Source organism: Rhynchophorus ferrugineus, unplaced genomic scaffold (genome assembly GCF_030347505.1).
Source record: "Rhynchophorus ferrugineus isolate W39M unplaced genomic scaffold, kcgeb_rfMv2 rfM10, whole genome shotgun sequence".
In the NCBI taxonomy this organism is placed as follows: Eukaryota; Metazoa; Arthropoda; class Insecta; order Coleoptera; family Curculionidae; genus Rhynchophorus; species Rhynchophorus ferrugineus.
Window position 1 is genome coordinate 17,263,141 of NW_027472589.1, and position 21,571 is coordinate 17,284,711.

General features: G+C 33.7%; 1 long non-coding RNA gene across 2 annotated transcripts in view; it reads right to left on the reverse strand.

The window, feature by feature from the left end:
* Positions 1–1,475: 1,475 nt before the first annotated feature.
* LOC143203748 (uncharacterized) overlaps positions 1,476–21,571 on the reverse strand; it is a 175,278-nt gene continuing 155,182 nt past the window's right edge. For both annotated transcript variants that reach the window (XR_013007425.1, XR_013007424.1), the window contains exon 3: positions 1,476–1,533. This is a non-coding gene — a long non-coding RNA (uncharacterized LOC143203748). The remainder of the gene's footprint in view (positions 1,534–21,571) is intronic.

Genomic DNA, 21,571 nt, shown 5'->3' on the forward strand with positions numbered 1-21,571 from the left:
AAAATATTGTACACAACTAATCGTTTTTAAAAGATCACCATTTGTTAACGTAATATCTGAATGAATGTGAAAATAAAATTCTAGAAATAGCTTTACACACAAGCGAATTAAAAACACTTCTTCGTAGCGTTAAATAATATTTAGAAAGTATAACAGAATAGCAGTATCATAGAAATATATATAACAATTTTTGCTTGCAATGTTGCCATATATGCACTTATACACATACAATCTTAGTATTTTTGTTGTTACGCTGTCTGGTGCTTGTCAGCATAGTTTATTAAATTATTCTGCCTGTAAAAACAGGCAGAGGCAGTTATAATTTCCCTATATATTTTTTGAAGTAGGTTCAACTTTTTTATTAAAAACATTTTATTTTTCTCATTCTTGTATTACATATTTATTCAATAAATTATGCAATTATTTTATTAATTATTACAATGGGTAATAGTCGGGCCGAATAAAAGTGCAGCCCGTATGAGGTAAAATAGAAATAAAGAAACAATGATTGAAAATAAGCAGCGCTTCTGGCACCGGTGATTAGATAGCGTAATCTAACTTAGGTGATTTGACAAATGTTCTAACCAAACTAGAATAACAAGCTACACCATCGCAACATTTCGCTGCAATATTTCTACGGCTACTCATATGATATGGTTAGTGTTAGAACAACTTGCGGTATTCCATTACATCAGTTCAGCAATAATATTATACTCTCTCTATAAGTCTAACATAGAATCTCCTCATTTTTTGAAGTCAGTTTATTAACGTCAACATGTCATATAGTCAACAATAATTGCACGTTTAAAATAAAGATTCCAGAAGATTATTTTCATTATTCTCCTGAAGAATGTAGAATTTAGTGTAGGCTAATCAAAAACTTAATAATGTGTATGGTCTTGAGCGCTTAAGTGATCGAATTGATAGAATTAGTTTTAAATAAATGTTTTTTATGAAATAATTAGTAGTTTAGTCTATTTCTCCAGTAATACTTATTAATTTGTGTCAACAAACTTGTCCTCATATTTGGACGAAATGACACATACTAAGAGGCAAACCCTGTCATTGGGGTTTCAACATAAGTAAGTTGCTTACAAATGTACCTGATACGCCTTAATAAATCGTAAAACCATTTGTTGCAAATACTTTAAAATTCATTTTTAGGCCTGAAATTATGTAAATTTCAGTTTTGACATTTCCATTGTCAGTGTTTCTTTACAGAAATGAAAATTATTTACGAAACACATTTGTTAGTTATCTTGTACCATTAATTTTAGCCACTTATGTGAGTTTACAGGTCATATATATAACTGATGTTATGCATAGTTAATGAAATTAAATATATATGCTGACACACATCGAAAACGGGTGCTACCCGGGGATTATTTAATCAAATTTCCCTTTCCCAAAAGTCTTCACTTAAAAAGTTATCGAACAAAATTGTTTATTCAGATACATCTTTAATGTTCACTTACCGAAACTTGGTCTCGGCGCGTGCCACTTTGATCCCCTGGGTGCGAATACGTGCCATTCCTACTAAAAAAAAAACGATATCATTAATATCAAGTAAAAGACAGGTGTCACGGGAAAGTCACCAGGAAATGAATGTTCCGGCAAAAATCATAAATATACTTAAAAAGCGTATAACAATATTACGTATATACAACAGTGTAAATGTTAAATCCGCTACAGATATATTGTATTTTTTTGTTCAGTTATGTTGACACAAGCAGATTATATGTATATATCGTCTTTTAATATTTGAAACGGTATTATCAATTGTTTATTCGTAATGAATATATAGGAATGACATGTATAACCCTTTCAAAATAACACTAAACACAAGTCATCGCGACGTCAAATGTATTGCTTATTACAGTTTGTAAATTCGTTTTAATATCAGGCCTTATCTTCCTTCTTATTTTATTCTAGTTAAAAAAGGATACAGTGCTGTTTGGTGTGGCCGAATATGTAAGCGAATCAGCCTATAAAATTCGCCTGGTTGTTAAATGTCTGTAAAATTCCTCAAAACATTAGTGATCATAATGTGTTTTGGCACTTTGTTTGTTTCTTGTAAATTTGAAATCGCTGCTTAATATTTTTGATAAATCTCAAAAAATGTGGCAATAGATTTTCAGAGTCAGAAACAGACATATAATCAATTGTAATCGAGATAGTAGGGCTCTTGGGCCAGTAAATTCTGTTAAAAAGCTATTAAATATAAAGGGTCAATTTAAATGTCCCCGGCCTACTATAGTAGAAAACATTTTTTTAGCAAAATTAGTTTTTTTTATTCAATATAATTCCCTTCAAGGATAATATACTGATTACAGCGACCCTCCAAATTTTCGATTCCCTTTTTGCAGTACGTTTGTCCTTTGCTTCAAAATAGGCCTCAGTTTCGGCGATGACCTCTTCATTCGACGAAAATTTCTTCCCAGCGAGCATTCTTTTGAGATATGACAACAGAAAATAGATACTGGGGACCAGATCTGGAGAATACGATGGATTAGGAAACAAGCCCAATTCATGGATTTTTGCCATCCTTTTCACTGACTTGTAACACGGTGCATTGTCTTGCTGAATCAGCATCTATTTCTTCAAATGCGGCCGTTTTTCGGCGATTTCGTCCTTCAAACGGTCCAATAACGCTATGTAATAGTCCCTGTTGATTGTCCTTCCTTTTTCAAGGTAGTCAATGAAAATTATTCCATGCGCATCCCAAAATACAGACGCCATAAACTTGCCAGTCGACTGTTGCGTTTCCTCACGCTTTGGAGAGGGTTCATCGTGTCCATGTGTCGATTGAATTTCGAAGTGAAATCATGGAGCCCTGTTTCATCCATTGTCACATATGGACGCAAAAACTCAAAAGCTAGCCCGACACCCACTTTGTACAAAGCTTTTATCAAACCCAAATATTGTTGTTATCTTTAGAGTGTCTGCTGTTTCATTCAATTTCAATTTACGGTGATTCAAAATCATTTTGTGGATTTTTATTAATGTTTTCGTCGGTAACAACCTCTTTTGAACATCAACTGCGTTCACCGTCTTCGATGCTCATTTCACCAGGTCTTAACTTAGCATACCCATCTTTGATGGTTGATTTTCGTGGGGCAGTGTCCGGAAACTCGGCATTAAGGCAAGTTTTTGCTTCAAGTGTATATTTTCCCTTCAAAAAACAATATTTTATCAATACGCGAAATTACTTTTTATCAATTTTTTTCACAATAACAAAAATTGCTTCATTCAAAATGCTATTATTCACAAATTGGATTTAATTGTAGTAGCGCCATCTATGTGTCAGGCCGGTGACTTTTCAATTGACCTGTTATAACAGTGATAATATTTAATAGTGTTACAATTAAATTTTAAGTTGCTGAAGTGTTTATTGGAAATATATTTAGCGTGTTGCAGATGCACTGTTTATTGAAGTGGACATTGTGATTAAAATCTCTCAAAAGGTGAAGAACAATGTTTTACTTACTAGCTTTACCAAAGGAAACAGTCACATGTGAAGCAGACCAATCACCTTGTTATTTGTACTTCATCCTAGTATATTTTAGATCATTTTAATTTTGGGGCATGTTTATGCTTTTTAAAGAGGTCCGAACAATAATCTAAAATGAACTAGCCATCGGGATTGCCGCTTCTTTTTAATAGAAGGATTTGTTGACTTTGCGGATATCTAGCAAAAGAAATATTTACTATGAATGGCAACATATTTAGTCCTTTTTCTGGGGCTTTTATTACCAGATGTGATATCGACACATCCAAGGGACCTTAGTGTTTCATAATAGTTCATTTGTGAGAACGCCATTCTCAGAGTCACTATTTTTTTCATTCACACAATTTTACTGTGTTTGTGTTGTCAAGTGAGTTCCATTAAAAGGTGAGTTTCCAGTATTCCAGTATTATTTTTTAATTCCCATTCATTATTTATAACTTTTTATTTATTATTTTACCTATTCGCCCTTTCTTCTTCGTATCTTTATTTATTTTATTGTCCTAATTTATTAATTATTCGCATTTTTCCAATAAGTATGGACTCTTGGTGGCAGCATATCTAACATGTGGCCTTTCGATTTTTTCCTTGTGCGCAATGCACGATCAACATAGTCGAAGTTACGAGAAGTGAGGGCACAACAGCAAGGGTGTTGCTCACTCCTAACTGGGTCTGTTATCTTTAGTGGCAGAGTTTCGTGCGTCTGCTTCCCTTGATATAATTGTACGTCCATTATTGTTAGTGTTAGGATCGAACATCAGCGTGTTACCTTCCCTGTATATAACACGAACATGTTAATCTTCATCCTAGTATAGTTTATAATTGTTATCAGCTATCTTTATTAACAGTATGATTGTACAGTTATGATTGTCGGCCACTGTTATTGAGTACTATGGACTAAGATTGTTGTTAACCATCACGGCTATTCTATAAGAGTTATTATCTATTATTGATATTATCAATCTATTATTAGTACCATTATTTATCGGTACTATTATTTATCAGTACTATGACCTATCCACACAACTAGTCATTAAACTTTTATCTGCTAGTATTTCAAGTGTCAGTATCGCTATATTTCAATCTTACCTTATATTCGAAGCATCTGTCATGACAATTACCAATTCATGTTATATTTCAAATGTAGTTTTGATTTTGATTTGTTTTTTGAAATTGGTTGCTGAAGTCCATTTTCTCCAATCTTTCAGGCAATTTACGGATTCCATCTCAAAACAACGATGTACCTTTTGAAGCTATCTACGAATCGATCCATTTCTTGCCATTTTCATAAGAAGCGAAGCGCTGATCAAACAGGTCACTATCCATATTTTAGGAATAAGTAGTAATCAGAGGGAGGAAGATCTGGAGAAAATGGCGTGTGAGGCAACACTTGCCATTTTATTGTTTCTAAATATCTATGCAATGATTTTTCAAATATGTGGTCATGCATTGTCATGCTAAATAATAACATTGTTGTGTCTTTGTTTGTATTCGCTTTGTTTTTCGCGCAGTGCTCGATTTGAGCGCATCAATTTTAGCCTATAGAGATCCACGTTGATGTTTTCATTGTTTGCTGCAGGTCATGGTACACCATACGAAGCTGATTCCAAATACAGAGTTTTGGCTTGCGGCCATGGATATTTATGCGATGATGATGCATGATCAGGTGGTCTAAATGTTTTTGTTCGCATTGGATTATCGTAATGAATCCACTTCTTATTACTAATAAAATTTTGCCGATGAAGCAACATTTCATATATGATTAAAGGGCTTTCAATTTATATGCCACAAAATATTCAAACTTTTTGATCATTTTCAACTCTGCATATTCTTCTTAAATTTTATCATGGTTTATCATCGAGTAATGCCGTTAATGATTTGAAGTGTTAGTGCGAAGTACTCTAAAAGAGTATTAGTGTATCCCAATGCACTCGACAAACAGTTAAATGTGCGCGATGACAGTGTAATGCATAGCTCGAACGGAAACTACCAGACGAACTGATTAATAGACACATAGAGTGAGATTTAATAATCTCTATAATAAGTTAGAATAGTCTTTAGAATAAGTTAGGATAAACTTTAATATATATATAGTTATATATACAGGATTATAGTTAAGATATACAGCAGATCACTTACTGAAGCGATCTTCTACATGTCAGGATAGTTACATAACGGAAATCATATAATAATACTTATTGCCTACGGGCAGATTGTTGAAGTCCTAAGAGATTAATAAAAAAATTCAGGGATAGCGTCTATATTGATCGTTCACCCAGTCGGATGGTTCAGTGACAGAATATTCTAAAATGTGTTATAATTTCTCAAATTTATTATACCCATAATTTATAATCGAGAAACATTAAATAGATATATACTACTATATAAATAGGTACATATACTCCTCGAATAACAAACGAAAACAGCACTGACACTAAGTCATCAATTTGCTATTGCCTTTTCCGCCCGATATTGATGTCGAAGGGACGACAATCCTACCAACTTGGCCCTGAACGGAACCTCCAGTACCCCATCCCTTTCCCGTCATAAAACAACGTATTTTCCCATCGAATCGGATGTATGGAACGTATTACCTGCAGGCCCCTACCATATTGCTTATTCTTTGCTCAGGAAACGCGGCCGAAATTCCATTTACCCCCTCTTGCGGCCGGTAGTTTTCCGCTTTCCCCGGTAAAACAATCACACGGCGGACTATGGGTCATTTAAGGCACATGTTATGCCAATCCAACAAGCGATCGAAATGGGGCAGAGCCTTATTGGAGAGCCAGGTGGATGGTGGAGGCAAGGGAGGAGAGGCGAGGGCGCCTCAGGAATCTCTTTCGAGCGTTTTTGGCAACGCTAAAAATTCATATCGACCCTCGGGCGGCAGTTGTTGGAATATTTTCTTGTTCCTTTTTTTAATAAAAGCGTCGAACCTCAATTTTATATATTTATTTCGGTTTTCTTTTCTTCTAGACGAGCAGAAAAAGTTCGGTTCTCGGGATTTATTTACCGGTCTTCGTGGGATTCAACGTTGTAATTTACCTTTCTCAATTTGTATCCTTTGTCTAGGTCAGGTCAGGTTTTGTTTCTGTTCACTGATTTCAAAAGCCTTAAATATTGTTAAGTAATTATTATTTTCTTATGACTTTTGACGTTTGTCTTTCAGTATCTTATGATTATGCTGTAATATGTTTGTTAATCGATATGATAATATCGTCTCGTTAAAACTCTAGATCGGCTGAACCGATTTGACTAATATTGATTCATAAGAATCGCGAAAATACAAGAAAGTTTTATGTAGTGGAAATCTAAGGAATAATGTGAAAAAAATAACAAATATTTTCTTTTCTCGTACAAAGTAATACAGTCATGAACAGTTTCACCCAAGGATCGACATTTTTTCGGTTGTCAAATATTTACGGGTGCATCCGGAAATTCATTTGCTGACTAGAAATATTGAATACTGATTGGACACTATTTTAAACGGCCTCTAGAATATATAATATGTTAAATATTGATGATAATTTCGCGACGATGATTGTCTAATACATCACCACGATTTATATTCTTTACAAATGTTCGCATTTTCTTTATAGGTACAGCGATTCGACAACTTAAAAATCATGTGAGTTAAAAATCATTACATGTAGTCAATTCAAAACAGCACTGTACACACAAGGCCTGTCAAAACGTCACAATGTTTCTCCAGCAATATTGAATTTGACATATAACAAAATGATAATATAAATAAAATAATGAAACAAAGATGTTATGTATTATAATTCATTTTAACATTATAGTACATCTAGTGCATGTATTATCGAAGAACTTAAAAGTACAATTAATTATACAACCACAATAATTTATAGGTTAGAGTTGTTTTATTACATTTACATTGAACTTTTTTCCACACTAGTATAGGTAGATTTGTAAGTGCGTTTTTTATCTAGTGGTATCCCAGGGAGGCCTAATCTACCTAATTAACAATTATATATCAAAGTAATGTATTTTACTTTCATTCGAGAACATATTTACCTTTTAACGTTTAGTTCTTTTTTCCTTATATAGTGTGTTTACTTGTTAAGTCATCTTGATATCACTATATTTATTATTTATTCTGGTACTACCTGTTCCATGTACACCATTCTTTTTTATATATATTTTAAAGTCTCTTTTTACCAATTATGGGTTTATTTGGACTCGGCTTAAAGTTTAAAGTGGGCTCCGAACCACGGTCCTCAGTATTAAGCCTACCGACTGACCAACCTTAGAAATCATCCCAGAAGACATCCTGTCTTACCCAGCCTGGTTACTGGCGTGACTGGGATCATTTTCCTTGTTGGACCTTACACTCTTGTCTAGAATATTCATAAATTTTAAACAATCACAAATATAAATTTACGACCATGCCCCAGCAGGATTCGAACCCGCGGCTAATGCATCAGTAGGAGGACCGTCTCATCGCCTTTACCACTGCTCCACCAAACCGGCACACCACTTTTGATAAAATGAATAACTGAATTCTGCCTAATGCATTTACCATATCTACAAAACAATTAGTATCCGTTCTCTCCTCATAAATTCCAACCTAATGTTCATGTTTAATTATGAACAATTACCATGCTCTACAATAGCATTTTCTACAGTTATATTATATTAACTATGTGCATACCTATAGCTGTCATCACTCTATCTCAGGAATTTCTAGAAATGCACACCATTATCACATGAGCTGAAAGGTTCCTTTAATCACTGTCATTCTCCGAGTCACTGTCTAAGTCAATCACTAAACTGTTAATTCCAAATATGTCTAAAACAGAAGTCTTATCGAGTATATCCAAACCGAAGGTGTTATGGTCGACTTCCTTCCACATATCCAAACCGTTCTTCGTTCACGTTCGAATAGCATTCTGGACCAGTATGTCTGTTATAATAATTATTTGCTACCCCTCATATCAACTTGTTTTGAAAGCTAATAAGCTAATAATTGATGGTTCCTCCAGGCTCTTTAACAATTGATTTTCAAACCATAACAAAATCATGTTATGGTTTATTTATCCATGGTAGTCGCGTTTGAAATGGAAGGATTTTTTTATTATTATTTAATTAATACATTGTTACTAGTCGTTTCCGTCTAACCCACAACTTGTCTTTATGATAAGTTAAAACTAGGTATATAAATAGGAGGACCCATCGGCCTTATCTCAGTCTCTGGTGAAATAATGTTTATACATATCACAGCTATATTTTTTAATATATGCACCTCACTACACTACACTACACAAGATCAGAATCTGTGTCCTGTTCTGGTGGTGGTATCCGAAAGCTGCAATATTTCAATATTTTCATAAGAATAGACCATTCTCCCTTGCAATTCTCTTGATTTCTTGACTGACTGGGTATCTGAAGGTGTCGATGTAGGTAATCAGTCCTATAGTATTTGGGTGCACCCACAATACCTTTCAGGAATCGGTTCTGAAAAATTTGTATTTTAGTTATGTTACTCTTTGCAGAACATCCCCATAATTGAACTCCGTATGTCCATATAGGTTTCAATATTTGCTTATATAATAGCAATTTGCTATGTACTCATAATTGTGATTTAGATTCTTCCAATAAGTCAGTACATTTTCCTATATCTCAATTCCAGTTCTTTTCTTTCCTTCTTTATATGTTCCTTCCAGCGAAGTTTTGCATCGAGATTCATTCCCAGATATTTAGCGTTGTTGCTATATGGAATGATAGTATTATTTAATGTTATTGGTGCTTGTAAGGTCTATTTATAGGCGAACTGAACATGCACAGATTTACTTTCATTAATTCTTATTTTCCAAGCTTGTGTCCAATTATTTATATTGTCACTTGCTTAGTGTAATCTTCGTGAAGCTTTTTCACTATTGTCTCCGCAATATTTTCCATTTGTGGTATATCACAAATGTAAAGTAGATAAAACATTGGTCCCAGTACACTTCCTTGTGGTACACCTGCTTTAGCTTCTTTTATTGTAGAGTAAGCTTCTTCTTATTTGACTCTAAACATTCTGGTTGTAATGTATGATATTAATATTTCGGTGGGTTATTTTGATATAATTTTTTGTAGTTTATGAACAAGGCCTTAATGCCAAACCTTATCGAAAGCTTGTGCTACATCTAAGAATATAGCTGAGCGTACTTTTTTATTTTCGTATGCTATTTCAATAACATGTTATTCTGTGGACCTGGTCAATTGTTGAATGCTTGTTAATAAACCCAACTGGTAATTTTTTCCCCTCTATGATCGGTTTTATTCTTTTCAACAGGAATTTTTCAAAAACCTTAGATATTACTGGCAGCAGTGATATAGGTCTATAGGCTTTTATTTTGTTTGCTCACTTCCCAGGTTTCGGGATCATTATAATTTCCGCCATCTTCCAAATGTCTGGGCCTATTTTAATCTAATGCTGCATTGATCAAATTGGTAAGTTTTATAATTCCCTTTTTTGGTAGTTTTTTGCAGTAATTCTCCGGTTATTAAATCGTAGCCTGGTGATTTTGTGGGGTTAATGTTAGTTTTAATAACTTTTGTTAACTCTTTCAGCGTGACTAATTCAATCATCGAAATTTTCATCTGCTATATCCGGAAAATTATGTTCTTTTTTCTGGATATTCAGCAAAAGCTTCTGCTTTTTGGCGATTGTCACGTGCTTAATTCCCACATAGATCTCTTATAGGTGGACTGTATAGACATGAGCGCTTTAGATATTTTGTGGCTTTCCAGAGTGAGTAATCAGTTTCTTTATTATCTGTTAAATTTCTGAGATACTAATTTATGATTTTGTTTTTTATTTCCAGTATTTCTCTTTTCAGTCTTTGGGTTATATTGTTTAAACTATTTTTATTTTCAGGTGTTCTGTTTTGTTGCCACTTAATCGTAATTTACGTTTTTCAGCTACTATTTCCTTAACTTATTTTGGATAATTAATTCCTTTAGTTGTACACTTAAATTCTGGAGTATTATTCCAAGCAGCTTGTTGAATATCTACTACGGGTTTTCTACTATTGCTTCAAATTTAAATTGTTCAGTTGTCTTGAGGGGTATATTTAGTTGAATTCTTTTGTTCATTTCTTCAGCAAATCCTTCCCAGTCTGTTCTTTTGTTTGTTAACGTTGGGTTTCTTTCTTTCCTTATTACATTTTCGCTCAACGTCAGAATCACTGGCGTATGATCTGAACTTAGCTTAATTTTTTTAGACTTTTATATAGTTGAATGTTATGTTTGTTACTATGAAGAAATCTGACAGGTCTGGGGTTTTCTCCTGATCAGTCGGCCAATAAGTTGGTTTTCCAGTTGACGTGTAACTACATCTTAGTTTAGTAGCTGTTTTATGCCGTTCATTGCCTTTAGATGTTGTCATACTGGATCCCCCTCTTGTATTTTTTGTATTGAAATCACCTCCAATTATAAATTTTTCCCCGAGGTTGCTTAGGATATTCAAATAATTTTCCTTTTTTTGGTTGTGTCTTGGAGGACAATAAATTGCGGCTATTGAAGCCTTATACCTATTTGATTTAATAGTTACTGCTCTTACCTGATATTCCGCTGTACTGAGCCCGGGTTCTTGATAGTGAGAAATGTTATTCTTTATTATTATTGCACTTCCTCCTCTTGCGGTGTTGGCTGGATGTATGGTATGATAAAATGTATATCCTCTAAATTTAATAAAGGTTTCTTTTGTTAAATGGGTTTCTGATATTAGGCAAATATCTATTTTTTGCATATCTAGGAATATATATAGGGTAGAGTGATGTTGCTGGATTCCATTAGAATTCCAAATTGCTATTTGGATATCTTTATTTGCCATTTCGGGTTTTTGGGGCCACAGGCCTTATGTTTTTCATTTCTAGTTTTTCAATCCATTCGGAAAATTATTGTATCATTTTTTCTTGTCTGTCCAGCTTTCTCATTAGTTTAAGTAGCAATTCGTTGGTGGCTGCTTCATCTTCTTTTGTGCCTCTTTGGTTATTTTAACTTCTATTTTCGGCATAAGTCATTTCACCAATAACTTTGTTACATTTTTTCGGTTTTTTCTTTTCGCTCATTGTTTCTTGAGGTTTAGCTTGAGGAGATACTTTATTTCTCCTCTCTTGGGGTGTTTTAGCAACTACACATCCTCTATAAATTGCCTGAGGCGCTTCATTACAATTTGCACATATCGGCTTAGCTTCTTTGTGTTTTCTACACTCTGTGATAATATGTTTACTTGAATATTTTACATATCTACGTTTTCTTCTGCAGAATTTCTGTGTGTGTCCATGAAACTGGCATCTTTTGCATTGCGGTATTAAGTTCGTTATTGATTTTTTTAGAGGTTCAGTTTTTATTTCAACCCCTAACATTATTTTAATACCAAAAATGGTTTTTAAGTCCGTATCATGTCCAAAGACTAGTATAAATAGAGGTAATGACTTCTTGTGGACGAAAATATCTCCTTAGTTATTTTTGGTCTTTTCTTGTTTTAGAATATTTGTAGCATTTAGGCATTTAAGCCCATTTTGGTTTAGTTCTACGATAAGTTTTTCATTTTTAGCTGTTGATGGAAGCCCTTTTGCCATAATTTTGATGTCTCTGGTATGTTTGACTTCATAAGAGTGCCATTGCATTCAGCAACTCTAAGCAAGCTATTTTTGTAAATGTTGTACGACATTCTGCCTTCAATTTTATTGGTCCATTGTTTAGGGCTGCTGATTTAAATATTGTATTATTGGACCTCAGTATTTCGTAAAACAAGTCAAAGTCGGTAACATTATTTACGATAATTGGGGGTGGCCCGGGCATTCTAATTTCTTTATTCTGTTCATTGTTCTGTTTTATTGTTACTTATTGGTGAAGATCCTGCGGAATTTTTTTAACCGTTATCCAACCAATTCAGCAATTGGAGGAATTGGACTCCTCTTGTTGGCTTGGTAGTTTATTGTTGTTTTTTCCTTGCCCTCAGAGCTTTGTTTATTTAGTTGTACCTGGAGGGCATTTATTTGTTTTTGCATATTGGCTAATGCAATTTCAAGGCTCCCGTGCCGACTTTTCGTTCATCCACGCATTGTAGAGTGCCTGTTCGTTCTGGGTTCTAGTTGTGTTCTCTAGATTCAAAACTGCGATATGTGATACGCCTGATATCGATATTTCCATTTTATCCGTTTTTTGTGCAGTGTTTTTCTACATATATTTTTTTTACGTATTGTTGAAGTAATACTGTTATTTTTATATTTCAAATTATCCTACGCTGCATTTGTGGTCCAGATGTTGAGTTTTCGAGCCTTAACGTTTTATGGCATTTTGCATTTATTTTCTACTGTACTGACCTTTTTTCCGATCGCACTTTCACTTTTTAACTAGTTTAAACTGTTACTGTTAGACTTTTTTTAACGCCGCATTTGTGACACAGATGTTGCACTTTTGTTTCGTTTCACTGACCGTCTCTCCGAACACGTCTTTACCCTGTGAAAGTACAACGTCGACTGCTTGAAGGATAACATTAATTCTGCTCCAGGATTCTTATGCCCTGTTATTCTTGTTCCCTGAATTTATAACAATATATAAGCAATTAATTATTAACAGATATTGTGACCAACAAAATCTAATCGAATGCGATTGTAACTTTTACCTTTTTCCATTAATTTTTATTGTCTTTACACTTTTTTGTTGCTGTCTTACCAAGAGTGCTCCAATAAACCATTTTGAATTATTTAAATTTCATCAAGACACACAAATTCAAATAATGTATCTTCCTTGATTTTATTGTACTTCTTTAAAAATAGAATTATTTTAAGGTAGTGTCTGGAAATTCCATTAGACCTTCGAAAGTTATCTTTGCCCAATTTAAATCGTATGCCCCGTTAGGGTGTAAGAAGCGATGTCTTATATCCCTCAAAAAGCTGAATGTCCCTAACTCTTTTGTGTATACTTTCCAGGCTAATAATTTTCTTTGAACTAATTTTATTACATTATGTTTATATCGATAAAATACTTTGTGTACTCACTGTTCTTATACATTTCGTATATTTAATCTCGAATAGAGCCAATATCAATATGATCAAGATTCGTCACCCACTTGGCATGTAGACAGGTTTTCTTGGTTGAATTGTTCTTAAATTTTTGAATAAGCGATATTAGTCATAGTACACACACTAATATTCAGCGTAGCAGCGATACGCTAAAAACATTTTAAATAAAATTTCAGCAACTTATAATATTTAATATCATCAACATTTAGCTCTCTAATGGAGTGTACGGTCAAAAGTCGGCCTCCATCATCTCGTTCCTTTTCGAAATAACTTAATAAAGACGCAATCAATTTGTGACCCTAATTATCTATTGTTTCCAAAATTTTTAAAATAAAAAAAAACATTTATCAAAATAATCAACGCTCAAAAATAAAGTTTGCCGGTTTATAACCTGTAGTAATTATAAATAATATTTTGAATAATTTTGCGTACGTTTGAGAACCGGACGACTTTGATAGGTTAACGCGGTTTCACGTTCGAACTTATGATTATAACTTTATATTTTCGGTATCAATATACTGATCAGCCTGATATTTATTTATGTCACGATTTTATCACTTTTTCTTTTTTTTCTATTTTTTTTTTAGTGTAAAAACAGTATTTATAGTTGTACTTGGTTTGTGTTGGACCAGTCCATGTGGGACTTACATCAAAGTTTCTATATTGGTGAATATACCAAAAATTAGCTGTTTGGGTGGCTTGCAGTCAATTAAGTTCATGATGCCTTTGTTTTGAGTCTCCATCTAGTAAAGATTGCAAATCCGCGTCTTCTAGTTTTCTTTGCTGCACCAGCGGCGTTCGACACTAACATTGAAATTATCACTTTCAAAATATCTGGATTAGTTGAAGGTCTCATAAGGCAGAATGTGTGCATTAGAAATACTACAAATTGATTGCGAAGCATGTTTTTCTTGTTTTAATTAGTATAAACTACAGAGCCGAATGTATTTTTATCAGATGTCATAGTAAAAACTGCTATTTTGCCATATGTTCTGAAACTTGGTATCCAATAAACTCAAAACCAATATACTGATACAAAAATTAATAAAGTAATCTACCAAAATTAAGTCTATCTAATATTAAATTGTACACTATCATGTCGACGAACATGACTTAAACCTGTAAATGATACAATTTAGTTAGCCAAATCTGGTGTTCAAGTACGTGGCACGTGCCGTATAACGTTTATCGGACATTTTCCTTTTTGGTCGGGAAAAAATCTCAAACGATTAATAACCTGTCAACGCCAGGTGTCCGTTAATAAAACCCCAATTTGACAGCAGTGTGCGCTAACGACCTAATAATCGACCAACAACGAGGAAAAAAAACCGAAGAAAAAAACCGCTTCGACCGAAGTTAAATGCCACGGAAAAAAAATTTACAATATTACGCTACAGTAACGTTTCTCTTGTTAGGTCCAGGATTTTTTCTTTTCTCTACTAGGAAGATCTTGGAATTCACTGCGTTCTATTACAGCATGGTTGTGATAGATTAGCAGGCTTGTAGGTTCATCGTAAGGTATTTGCAACTAGTGGTTACCATTATCTTACATCAATCGCATCGGGTACATCAATCGCAACTAACTTCATGTTGAAGCCCCACTGACAAACTTTTTCAGAATGATATTTCGTCAGAGTGTGAACAAAAGATTATTCAGTGCGTTTAAATTTTTTAATTTATACTGAGTTAATCACATTTGCAGGACATTTTTTTACTTCAAGTTGAAGAAAAAGGCAAATGAAAGTCATCGAATGCTATATGAGGCTTATTGCAATCATTCTCCATCGATTTCAGAATGTGAATGTTGGTCTCGACGTTTTAAAAGTGATGATTTTGACACTGGAGAAAAAGAGCGTCGGGGCGAGCCCAAAACAAATGAATACGAGGATTTGAAGGCATCACTCGATGAATAGGGCCCGATATCGACTGAATTTAATAGGTTTGAGCTGATTACTGCGCAAAAAAAACGACCGGAAGAGAAACAAATATATAACATTTTCTTTCAGCATGACAACGTTCGACCGTAAGCTGCAACACCGCTGAAAACATTCTTGGTAACATTACAATGGGAAGTGCTACTGCATCTACCAGACGTTGCAGTGCTTCTCATAATTTCTGGTGGCATTGGTTGTCCATTGAATTTAAAATCAAAAAAATGGTACATTTTAAAGAAAAAAAGACTCGGTAAGATGATAACTTTGGTGATAACTGTTGATGCTACAAACTTGACCGATATAATATAAGCTGACGGTACAGACACATTCGCTAGTACAGACGTTGAGGTTTCGAATATGCTTGTAGATTTGAGTCATCTGAGAAGTAACAAAGAAAGTGTCAAGGTATCGACAAGTAACAGATGACCTTCTGTTGTTAATCACAGCAACTCTCAGTTTAAGCAGGCGTAGGAGTTATAGTACTCCAGATTAGTAATACAGGAGAAGAGTGTGGCATTTATGGCTAAGCAATAAGTCAAATGACTATAATTCCAATTGTTATTTTACCAAATATTCTGTATTGTTTCGAACTTGGACGTTACTACAGTATGACATATGTAAGCATACAAGCATGCTTAAGGCAAAATTATACGTGTATCTCTCCGAAATAAAAATATTCCGTTTTGAAAATGAAGTTGTTTAATAAAGATCAATAACAAAATAATTGAATTGAATTTAATTTCGAAATTGTAATGGTCAACCCCAGGCCGGTTGTCAAAAGTGGTGAGATTTTGTGAAATCGCATGCCACCACAGCAGCGTATTTGTTCAGAAGCCTCCCCCAGGGTTTGTTGATGATGATGATAATCATGATCATATTATTCTCTATCTAGCTCTAAAATCCATGTTAAAAATTCTCTCATTGTAGCGCGAGACTAAAGATTTAAATCATAGAGACTCATTACTAATGACGTGTTTAAGATATTCGTCAAGTTTCATTCCTAAACTGTTAATTCTTCAAACACGACATGCTTGTTGACATGCATGACGAACAGCATGTTAAATATATATTTGGTAAAATTGGTTTAGTTGAATACAGTGTAAAAGTATAGTTGAATTTAATTATGTTTTTAAGTAGAGAACCAAGCAAAGTTTATCTCAAAACAGTTATATTGTGGCATGATAAGTTGTCATATATGATATGTCCTAATGATGCCAATGATGCTAACTGTCTATATCATACCGTGGTGGATCTAGCATTTCCTATATTAAAATTTTCGTTGTTGTTTGTTCAATTTTTTAATTAATATAGAAATAAAGATTAAAAATCTCCCCCAAATATCCCTAGAAGGTTTCCATGTCCCCACACGACAAGTAAACGTACATAACATTTGTTTTGAAACTGGTGCGATGAATTATTGATTTTAAAACCTTGAATTTTCTTATTACGGGATCCACCTGGTTTCAGAAAGATGGTAGATTACTCTAGACACTAGAAAACAATACTCATTAACTTTTTATGAAATGAAATACGGAATAGTATTGTTATAACATATTATTTGAAAGACGATTTAAGTATGTAAATGAAAATAGAGCAAAGTTCAGACAACGTAACTTTATGATCTAATTTATGGGATAAGATTATGTGCAATAATATACAAAGTGTAGACAGATATGTATAGAGATCCTAATTACTAAGATATAAGTTTACTACATGTAGGATATGGGAGAGACATTACAGCGTCCACAGCAGTGTTTAATTCTTCATCTATAATCTGTCTAATATTCATCTTATAAGTGTTACATATTAGTAACCAGATTTAAACAAACACGATTATTTTTAAACATAGAATGATTAAAATACTAATGCAACATAAATTTGCAATTAAAATCGAAAATAGAGATTTAACTTTATAAGCGATTTTGCAGATATTCCGATACGTGGAATGTAACGTATTCCATATATAGATGCTACTAGTTTGAACTTAATTATAATTAAAATTAGATCCTTATAATGCATATACTCTTTTTGAGAAACTTACCCTCTTTTTAACTTTATTGTTGGTATAAACGGGTGATGATTGTAAACATATTTGCAAGATAATAAACCCAAGATGTGTGTGCAAATGGAGCAGTGTCAAAAATATGATGCTGTGATTATTAGTGCAAGAATCAGTAACAAGGAAGAAGTAGTATCAAATTGCATTGCATTTGAAAATATTAGCATAAGATTTTAAAAGGTTTTCTTTAAACACATATATTTGGCTAAGTATACAGGTCAATATATTGTGGCATAAGGCTACTTAAACAACACAGTTTAGATTTTAATTTTAGGAAAATTTAGTTCAACATCGTTCTATACTAAAATCTCAGTTCTTGTGACCTTATTGACTCGGTGAATAGTATTAAATATAATTAAATAAATACAAACAAAGATATTAGAATAACTAATATTAAACGAACAAACGCAAAATAGCCCCGGCAATAACACAGAAACCTAAAATTTCACACATCCTGCAAGTTACATTCAGTTAGCTTATCTCGTCAAATTAACATACGACAGAAAGAATATAACGAGTTGATAAGGGATAATGGGCCATCATCACCACCCCCATCCGCCCATCTTGAGGCCGAACAACAGCAATAACAACAACAACAGACCGCTCCAAACAAAAAAGGGGTAAAAAGTTAAATGGTAACCCTCTTTTTAACCTCATTGTTGGTATAAACGAACGATGATTGTAAACATATTTGCAAGATAATAAACCTAAGATGTGTGTGCAAATGGAGCAGTGTCAAAAATATGATGCTGTGATTATTAGTGCAAGAATCAGTGGCAAGGAAGAAGTAGTATTAAATTGCATTGCATTTGAAAATATTAGCATAAGATTTTAAAAGGTTTGATTTAAAGACATATATTTGGTTAAGTATACAGGTCAATATATTGTGGCATAAGGCTACAACACAGTTTAGATTTTAATTTTAGATCTATTAGTCAAAAATATATATGCTTATATATATAGACCGTTGCGATATATATATATATATATATATATATATATATATATATATATATCGCAATGGTCTATATATATAAGCATATATATTTTTGACTAATAGAACGGTCTTAGTAAAGAAGCCTCATTATTTTATTTCCAGATTTCTCCATGTTAATAACATGACAACATGACAGAAACTTTAAATAACTTTAAATGTTTAGATAATGGTTTTCTGGATAAAATTTTACAGTTATTATATTGAGAATATTAAAGATTTTTCTTATTAATTACATCTTACATTCGATATGCTTAATACAATCTTAATTTATAAGATAAATTTTAGTACTACTGTTCTGCTGTGCTTCCATTAATATATTAGCAAGGCGTGAATGGAATTAATACCTCAGTATGTATTTTATTTAGAATAAAACCAATCTACTTAAGCTAAAGTTAAAAATACAATTATATGCTAAACCAGTTCGTGTAGTTTGGTTCGCTTCCATCTTCTGATTTCTTGCGTGTTGTCCAGTAGCTGTATTTCTTCAACGTTGCTATGATTTAGCAAACTTATCTCATGCTTTAGGGCGAAATCTAGCGATAAGCATTGGACGAGAAATAATCGCAGAACGTTGTTTTGGTTGCGCTGGATTATTATTTGGTTTGATTTTTTAGTTCAACCCAATATTTCCTCCCCATAGGTTCAAATAGGCTTTATTATTGACTGATTAAGCAATCATTTTGATTTTAGATAAAGTTGAGAGTATCTTCCGCCTAACCAGTACAATTTCTTGATTTTGAGCCTAATTTGCCGTGCTTTTTGTCTCACATGAGGTTTCCAGTTTAACCTATCGACAAGATATATTCCGAGGTGTATAGCTGATTCTGCCTGAGGAATCAGGCATGCGTCAAGTGATATAATTAAGTTTTTGTCGATTCGCCGCAACGCAAAATTAACTTAGAGAGATTTGGAGGTATTAAAATGTATTTATCAGTCTCTAGTCCAATCGCAGATTTTGTTGACCGCCGCTTATTCTATAGTCTCAGATAGAGATACATCTTTTGCCACTATAACTGTGTCATCGGTAAATGTTCCAAGTAGTGTTTTTCTATTGTTGAGATATCAGCAGTAGAGAGCAGATATATAAATGATTCCAAGACACTACCATGTGGAACTCCAGCCGAAATAGGTTTACGTGTTGAGAATACCCCTTCATGCGAAACTTTAAATTTTCTTTCGAAAAGATATGATTCCAGGTAGCAATTTGCTCATTTTGTTTAACAATCCTAAATGCCATGACGGGTCAAAAGCTTGTGAGATATCGAAAACTATTGCAGGGTAGTAGTTCTTTTCTTCGAATGCCTTTTCTACAACTGTTGTTATTCTATGCACTTGATCGAGTGTCGAATGGTGATTCCGAAATCCAAACTTTAAATCTGACATTTCTGTAATTGGTTTGATGCATTTTAGCAGCAGTTTCTCAAATAAATTTGATATCGCAGGTAGCAGCGAAATAGGTCTGTCCAACTTCTTCTGCCGGTTTGTCCGGTTTTTTAAGCATAATTATTCGAGCAACCTTAAGACATAATGGAACGTGGTTCATTCTCGAACAGTCAGTTTTTCGTGGTAGCTCTTTTAGTAAGCCAGGTGAAATATCGTAAATTCCAGAAGCCTTTTTATGATTGAGTTTGTTGTCAATTTCTGTGACAAATTCCATTAGCAAAATTAGATTTACATCTATATCGGGCTGATAAACAGGATTTATATCTACTATAGAGTCTATATCATTCGGTTGATATACGTTAGCTAAATGTTCTGAGAATAATCCAGATTTTTCATCGTTGCGTCGAATCAATTCATTTTGATCTCTTTTAATAGGTGGTTTAATTGGTCATTTAAATCTTCGAGTTGCCATAATAGCGAGTAATCTTTGTCTGCTTCCGGGATATTGAAGATAAGTAACATATTTTTGGATTAAAGAAATTATTTTAAGTATAATACGGAAGATAAGAAACTATTACCAATATAAGTAAGTATTTGTGAGGACGATCTCGAACTTTTCGGATTTTTATACCGCCTACTTTCAAAGACTGACACCTAAAGTGTTTGTTGCGATAATTTTTGGAATGAAGTATATCCCTCCCAGAATTTCGAGTGCAAAAACACTACCTAAATTATTTGTCATCTTAGTCTTCATTGGAATAGGAATTTTGATCGACACTGGCCAGCCGAGAGTGAAAAACTCCAGCAATAGCTCAGCATTCTGTTAATCTGTGACTATACAGTACTGATTGTTGTTTGTCTCAAATGAAACGATACTTGGTTTGGATATTCCTCATTTTAAGGCTTAAATGAAAATTAGTCCTTGAGAAAAATATTTTGGGGATTAAACTGATTATATACAATGGAAAAATTAATTCAGCATTGTACATACTAAAATCTCAGTTCTAGTGATCTTAATGACTCAGTGAATATTATCTAAGTACAAACAAAGATATTAAAATAACTAATATTAAACGAATCAACGCAAAATATCCCCGACAATAACACAAAAACCTAAAATTTCACACATCCTGCAAGTTACATTCAGTTAGCTTATCTCGTCAAATTAACATACGACAGAAAGAATATAACGAGTTGATAAGGGATAATGGGCCATCATCACCACCCCCATCCGCCCATCTTGAGGCCGAACAACAGCAATAACAACAACAACAGACTGCGTCCAACAAAAAAGGGGTAAAAAGTTAAATGGTACAAATGCGAATTAGCGATCGGTAATCTTTATTGCGGCCGTATAATGGAGCTTACGCGCATAAAACTCGACGGCTTAACCGTTCACTTAACCGTCGAAGCGGAAGCCGGGAATTTAAAATATGAAAGCGACTGGGATACCGGAAACATAATGATATAATCCCGAGCGGTAAGCTTTCTTAATGCCGCGGCATTACGTCGGCCTGCACGTCCCTTCCTCCCCAGCACCCTCTGGCTATATTCACGTCGCTATTTGTAACAGCCATTCCAGTGTACACACGAGTTTATTCCTATTTATTTGTACACATATGTATTAAAATATGGCTGCTAATAACAGAT